The sequence below is a fragment of the Atta cephalotes genome (genome assembly GCF_000143395.1).
Source record: "Atta cephalotes unplaced genomic scaffold scaffold00027, whole genome shotgun sequence".
Taxonomy (NCBI): Eukaryota; Metazoa; Arthropoda; class Insecta; order Hymenoptera; family Formicidae; genus Atta; species Atta cephalotes.
Genome location: NW_012130091.1, coordinates 2,987,604 through 2,994,855, shown reverse-complemented (window position 1 = coordinate 2,994,855; position 7,252 = coordinate 2,987,604).

Genomic DNA, 7,252 nt, shown 5'->3' with positions numbered 1-7,252 from the left:
ACACACACACACACACACACACACACACACACACACACACACACACACACACACACACAAGCTATATCGGATATTTACGCTTCGAAGACAGTAGGTATCATAAATTTTCGGAAAACGGCTTGTGCACGCAAATTTTTCTACAAACACGTGCATGATGATATATATATATATATATACACTGGCTTTATATAAAAGAATTTTTGAATCTACAAACACGTGCATGATGATATATATATATATATACACTGGCTTTATATAAAAGAATTTTTGAATCTACAAACACGTGCATGATGATATATACACTGGCTTTATATAAAAGAATTTTTGAATTTAATTGTAGCAAAGGAATTTATCGGTTGTTCATGCACTGTGAATAATATAATTTTGCACAATAATAATTTGAATGCATGTGTATATGTGTACTTTAGCATGCATTTATGTCATTCCCGAAATATTGCATCTCCAATTTCTTCTTTGATTTCATATCAATAACAATGCATGCTATTGACGATATTTATCTAGTGTCATATCTGATCGGAAGATATGTATATTCGTATATATATATATTTTCTTTTAATACAGTTGGAAATTTTAGATTGTGATATATCTTGATAATTCTTTCTCGTGTACGATTCTTTAATGAGAGAAAGATATGTACGTTTGAGACTACTAATAACTCATTAACGTAATTAGTCAGAATTTCTAATTGTAAAAATGTATTTATCGATTTTTTTTCGAGACGCGCGCGTGTCTTTAATATTTGAAGACACTTGTATTTAAAAGTGAAACGGTAGCTAATATAAATAAACTTAAAGAGAAAATGGTAAGCGAAGTTTGTGCTAAAAGGCGAAAATTATTTTTCCAAAAAGAAAAATAATTTTTAAAAAATTTTTTTAATAATATCGAGCTTTTGATAAAGTGATATGTGGATGCTGTAAATTGTCGAAATCTATTTTGTAAAGTCTTTTTGAGAAAATGTATGATATAAAATGAATGGTCTGTGTAAAAGCAGCCATTCTAAATGCATATGTGCGCGATGCGAAGTAACGAGAAATGCCTTATGGTCAATCATTGAAAGCTTACAATTTGCACGATGCTTACTGTGTAAGCGCTCCAGAGTAACGACTCCGATCCATGCTAGTGCAGATCTTAAGCTTCTCATAAGAGAGGCGACATCGTCGGTAAGTCCATCTGGCATTTTGCGGACTACATAGAGATAGCGAACACAATCTGTGTGTAAATAGAATAATTATATAAAGTAATGGCGATTTGATATCGACACACTTTGTAAATATATATAATGCCATAGTAAAATACTACGACCGTGAAATATCACGAAGAAATAGTAACATTAGCGAAAACATATCTCCTTTCTTTTTCTGGGGTGCCAATTATATCAAATTATCATTATTTTACATTATCCATTTTGTAAATTTTTACTTTATTCTGCGAAAAATTTAGTACCTTGACCTGCATTAATGGTAGTATGGTCGTTGACATCTCATTTTTTTTTCTACGTAAGTACCATGTGCTGCAAATAGCAAATGTTTATAGTAGGCAAAGTTTTGTTACGATTACCTGAAAAAAATCAAAGTATTTACAATGATGCTCAGACTCGATAGAGAGATGAGCTGCACTAAATAGAGATATAGTCTATTCAGTCGATATCTCTTTAATGAGAAATTCGCATAAGCCGAATATATTTCTCAAATTCGATGCACTAGCATTGATGAAAACGATGATATGAAACGGAAGCCTTATATACACTTGTAAAACTATACTATATGTTTTCTTGACGGTATTAAAAAGAAAAAAGAGGAAGAAAGAGGATTAAAGACGATATTTTCGCGTACGTCTTGTGTTGCATCAATAAATCGCAAACAACTATCTCGAACGGCAACTATCTCGAATAATGAATGTTGAATAGATCGCGAATGTGAGGGAAGTTGTATACGATAAAAAATATGTCGAACTAAATGTTGGTGATTTTTTTTTTTATGATCGACGCGTGTAAGAAAAATGATTTTAATTGAAAGTGAAGATAAGATTTCAGTCTTTCCACGATCTTGACTATCGTCTTCGCTATAATGGACGTTGATGTTATCAGGAACTTAATACAGGTTTTCATTGTGTCCTGATGAAACTGTGTTAAGCAAGTCTTTTTTTCTTATCAATCATGAAAGTGTAATTAGATGTTTGCGATCAGAGAAGTTTCTTCCATATAACATGGTCGGGAACATATCTTACTTTTGCTATTTTTCTTTTACGAATTTTAATTGATTCAACTAGAAATTTCGATTGAATTTAGCGATGAGAAAGTGACTGATTTTTTTTTTGACGTAAGATAATCGCTTGATTATCTTGTTAAACGTAATTTACGTAAACAATTTTTTACGTTATTTTAACATCGACTAGAGATATACAGAAGATATATGAGTGAGATTTATTGGATAATTATATAGTTATCCAATAATAAAGTACATACGTACTTACATTCATCATATTAGAGAATGGCAATTATTTAATTGCCCGTTAGATGGACGAATGTCAATCGTATCGAATACTCTTCGATAAAATATATTAAGATGACACAATTGTCATATATTACAATGGAATTATTCAATGAAATGAAGATCTCTGACTTAACAAGAACGATAATGAAACTCAATAATAAACGTGACTTTGCGCTTATTTTAGAATTATGGCGATTTAACATGGAGACTTATGCATATTGCATTCATATATGTGACTGTAGTATTTTATAAGTAACGTTAAAATAACGGAACAACACCGCATAGACTTTTTATGCAATGTGTGACTTAAAATGTTATTGAAATCTTTTGTCTCGTATTAAGCAAACCTAAAGGAATTAAATATCGTCATCAGAAAATATCAAATAAAACTTAAGGATATTTCGTAAATTGAAAAGCGCCTTTTCTTGCAGCAATAACTCTTTTAAGTACACGCATTTCAAATACACTTTACCTTCGTATCACGAGAGCGCGACACGATTTTTAATCTGCCTTATACAAAATAATGACGTGTATAAAGTACCTGAAAAATCAAAATGCTACTTATAGTATACCTATTCTATATTATATTATCTTATGCACGCGGTTGAAGGAATACTTGATAATATTGTAACGGTCGTGTCACGCTTATCATTTTACTGAATTTATATTCATCTATATTATATAGATTATTAGATATATATGCATGTATCTTTTTTTATTATTCAAAGGAAATCGTATGGTTATTGCGATGCTCTGCAAAAAAGAGTTATAAAAAAGCATTCAATTCGATAAGTGCGAACAAAGTATTACGATATTCGGTATCTTCGAAAATCATCGTTTAGCCTTTACAAAACTAATGCATTTTTTAAATGTTACTTCAATCGAGCCAAATATTTTTAATATTGATTAAAATGACCAAAAAATTGGGAAAAAATGGTAAAATCATTTTGATATTTGAATTGCATCTGTAAGGAACGATGGTTTTGAAAGCCGCTAAAATTATGTTAGCGATAATCTTAGTACGTAGATGTGTAGCAACGCTTCTACTTGAGACACGAGTGAGACACTATTCAGTAGAATATCATAGCTGTCTGAAAGAAAGCAGGGTATAGAAAAAAAACTAAAAGTATTAATATTCATTTATATTGCTCGTCTATCGTGTGTGACGCTCAAATGGAAGCGATGAACGCAATTTATTATATGCTAATAATTATGTTGTATTTTATTCACGTTTCGTGAGCTACTTCATAATCTTTATTGATTTCTTTCTTTGAAGATTGATATCTCTGCAATTCTGACTGTAATTTTGTTGCCAGTGACAATAAGACTGTCGCGGTTTTCAGCAAACTGCAATATTTTTTTTCTTAATTTTTCCAATAGAAATTTTCACTTATAGCATTTTCTCGAATATTGCTCACGCAATAGTGAAGCGCGTAAAGCGTTACTTTACAATTACTATGGATTCAAATCATTTTCCCTTCGACATAAAACATTGCTAAGTTTATGCATCTCGATGTAATCGCCAAATTGGTTTGCTCAACTCACCGTGCGATTACCTTGTGGTGCACCGACTTTCAGATTTTCATTGCACTTTACTGTATCAAAACGAATCATTGTACGGTTGTAAAGTAACATTATTAACGAGAATTTTTTTCACGACTTGAAGTATTACACTACATTGAAGTATTATACTACATTTTAGACATTTCAAATAAATTTTGAATTCTTGTTCAGAGAAACGTTTTTGTATATACCATGCCTTTAAATCCTGTGTGAAAATCCCTGAAAATGGCTCCTATTGTTCTATAAGAAAAACGCATTGCTTTGTCATTCAAACATATAATGTATGTCGCCAATGACAACGTTCGCGAACGCGGCGTATTGCCGAAAGTTCAATGATACGGCAGACCGTCAAGTATATCCGCAACAATAATGCGCCTGCAATTGATACAGAGGTACGATGATTGCCGTGTTCCTACGTCCGTTTGCGGCGGCCTTAGTGAAGTCAGCGCGAAGGTAGGGATATTAGGGGTTAAAGGGCACATCCACTATGTTATTACGACTCACACCTGTACCCACGTGTGGTAGGCCAGCGCGGAACGATTTTTCTGCTTAAGAGAATCTACTTAATGGCACGACGTTACCTTCTTCTCCCTTCCCTCTCCTGACAACAATAAGTCGAAGTTGAGAGTAAATTATTATCACCACTCTCGACGAACGAACGAATGTCGCGCGCGCGAACGCAGCGGACTTGATTATCACACGGTCTAAAATAATCCAGCAAAAATAAAAAAAATTAAGTTAATTGATGGACGCGAAGCTGTGCAAATAAATCATTCTTGAATAATGACTTGATAATTGGCGAATCAAAAATGTAAAATTATATATCCATATTTATATTAAAAAAAGATTTATCCTAAGTGACAGACGGCAAACAGCAAACGCGAGCAGGGACTGAATTATTTTTTACGGAAAAGAGCTTCGAACGAGCAAATGGGCCGCATCTTACTACCGTTCTATGACTCCTACGGGGTTTATTCGTCCCTTCTTATTTTTGGTTGTTTCCTCTCTATCGTCTTACAACCCCTACTTCAACTCGACTTACTTAAGCAAGCGAGGTCGCCTCTCCGCCCACCGACCGGAGAGTCACCTTGTCTGGCAAGGGTTGAGCGAGCTGTAAATTACCAAGAGGGCATTTTGATTAAATTTTTTATGGTAGTAGTACCGGTTACAACTCGAGGGGCTGACGTAACTCCGGTTGATTTAATGTGTACGTTACAGCTTCGCTTTTATTTACCATTCGCGCGGCGAATCCCTGATTACAAGTAATAATTCCGAAGCTGTCTAAGCATTGTACATATCCAATAAAAGAAGTAACACAGTTGGGCGATATAATTTGTCGAGAAGCTGAGCATTAAACGCAACAGAGAATATGTTAAATCTCTATCCTCTTTCGTCACGCGATTAATGGAAGAGAAAAATGTATCTCGATTCGAATCATTGTTAAGCATAATTTGTAATTATTACTAACTACTCGTTCTTCATCTTTTGAAAAAATTGAATGTTTGATAGTAACAAGTAGAGATCTTACAATCAGAGTCTGACTATAAGACAGTCAGTTCTGATTGATTCGTTAAGTTCTGACAACTTCCGCTTCATATTTTTTTTCAGACTGTCATAAATGTGACAACGTAATGCTTGAGGGAATGTCAGAAGAGGCCAGGTTAAAGAGAGAACGTATAGTAACGTCCCTTTCTCTCTCGCAGGATCTTGCCATAATTGCCTTATGGCCAGACTCCAAGTGTAGGGTCTCCAGTGACAAATAATGCACTGCGACGTGACTTATTTTGCGTAAAGGTAAGATAAGCATTCTCGATTTACCGCATAGAAATAGATGATCGTACACGACGAATGAATACATGACGAGTTCATTCTCGAAATCTTTTTCGTCGCTTATGAAACATCGATTAAGAGACGTGTTTAGTCGAAGGCCACGGGGGCGAAGTGGCTCAACAAGTGTTACGCCAAAACGAGCTTGCGTCTCTCTACGGTTTCGTCGATCCGCGACGCGCTTGTCCGCCCCGCGCGTGGTCAACGGGGGCGTTTCTCTCCTACCCGTGAGATCGCGTGGCAGAGTCGCATATTAATTCCCTCGATATCATTTTTTTCTTCCTGCAAGTGCCTGTAAGTCCGGCAACGTTCGGCTCTCTTCATTAAACATCTCAAGCAAAGATTGAAGATCCAAGAATAAATAACGTAAATATACATGATTATCCCCCGATAGTCATCTAATCGCTCTCGACTATGTCTGGTAGATATCTGAATGTGATACATAGATGTCTGAATTGTAAAGATAAGATTCAAGCGAATGTATCTGGAGATACTGCATTATGTGCGTATTGCGGTAGTGAAATAACAACGCGGAGCGAGTTCGATAGACTCGCGGAGAGATATGAGAGACACGGCTAGGGAGGAAATGAGAGAGGATAGCGTCCTCGCGTTGGGACGCGCGCGCACGTGGTCGCGAGAGGGTGAAGTCGCGGCAGGAGAGAGATCGGGGGGAGAAAAGAGGATCGGAGAGGGAATGGAGGCGGGAGGTATCACGCGGGCGAGAGTAGGCTGAGGCTCCGCCTCCGCGAGGTAACTCGGAATACGGCGCGTCATTCATGGCCGAGCTAAAGGCTGCGCCACTGTTCGGGTCCGTCCGGCTGCAGCGGCTCACCAGAGGATACACTACGGCGCGGACTACACCTGTCTCCCCCGCAGCATCCACATCCGCCGCGTTCATCGCTGCGTTCTCGGTCGCGTCGTCGCCGCTACCGCGGTTCTCGGAGTCACATCGGCTGCCACGCCGCGACGGTACCCATGCGTTCACGGCGTTCACGGTGTTCACGGGTGTACCGCGTGCCGCGAGAATAAAAAGTACCGGTCGATGGTGCGGTGCTCGAAGAGTTTGCGGATCGTCAAGCCCTCCTCCCTCCCCCCCCCCCCCGTTTGGCAGAGGTTTCCGTCGAAACGGGAAAAGGCCGCCGAGTACCGGCACGGGCCCGAGTACCGGTGCGGGCACGGGTGCGGGTTAAAGGCGCGAGTGACACGCGCACAGTGTGCAAGTGAGCAGTAGCGTTTGAGTGAATTATCGAAGATAGAGAGAGAGAGAGAGAGAGAGAGAGAGAGAGAGAGAGAGAGAGAGAGAGAGAGAGAGAGAGAGAGAGAGAGAGAGAGAGAGAGAGAGAGAGAGA